Source organism: Echinops telfairi, unplaced genomic scaffold (assembly GCF_000313985.2).
Source record: "Echinops telfairi isolate 266 unplaced genomic scaffold, ASM31398v2 ScPeMD7_2573;HRSCAF=3158, whole genome shotgun sequence".
NCBI lineage: Eukaryota > Metazoa > Chordata > Mammalia > Afrosoricida > Tenrecidae > Echinops > Echinops telfairi.
This window is the reverse complement of record NW_022106471.1, coordinates 391,209-392,210: the sequence shown is the minus strand read 5'-3', so window position 1 is coordinate 392,210 and position 1,002 is coordinate 391,209.

Genomic DNA, 1,002 nt, shown 5'->3' with positions numbered 1-1,002 from the left:
TTAGCTACCCAATGTGTAACCACGATGCCACCTCGGCTCCTTGGTGTGAAATCAATGAGCTGAAAATAGATCTGAAGACATTTATCCAGAATGCACTCCATTCGGCAACAATATTAAAAAGAAAATAGAGAACACTGGATAGAAGCCACATTTAAAGAACAGCTGAGATTTTCATTATGTTGCAGAACACTAATTGTTCAACCCAGAGCCCCAACAATTCCAGATAGACGAGGCAATCAACATTTTACACCTAGACTTACTCTTTTGGAACTAAGAAAAAAGGAAGATATTAAAAGCAGCCAGAAAGAGAAGATAAAATCTCACTCACTGCCTCACTCAGTGACTCGCACACTCTCACTCACTCACTGTCTCACTCTCACTCTCACTCTCTCACAGCCTCACTCTCTCACTGCCTCACTCACTGTCTCATTCACTGACTCTCACTGCCTCACTCAGTGACTCACTCACTCTCTCATTCACTGACTCTCACTCTCTCACTCACTCACTGTCTCACTCTCTCACTGCCTCACTCACTGTCTCATTCACTGACTCTCACTGCCTCACTCAGTGACTCACTCACTCTCTCATTCATTCACTCACTTTCTCATTCACCGCCTCACTCTCACTCTCTCACAGCCTCACTCTCTCAGTTCCTCAGTCAGTGACTCACTCTCACTCTCTCACTGTCTCACTCACTGACTGTCTCACTCACTGCCTCACTCTCTCACTGACTCTCACTGTCTCAATCACTCACTGGCTCACTCACACGCACTCACTGCCTCACTGTCTCATTCACTGACTCTCACTGCCTCACTCAGTGACTCACTCACTCTCTCATTCACTCACTTTCTCACTCACTGTCTCACTCACTCACTGTCTCACTCACTCCCTGCCTCACTCACACTCTCTCACTGCCTCACTCAGTCACTCACTGTCTCATTCACTCACTGACTCATTACGCTATGCCTCACTCACTCACTCACTGCCGCACACACTCTCACT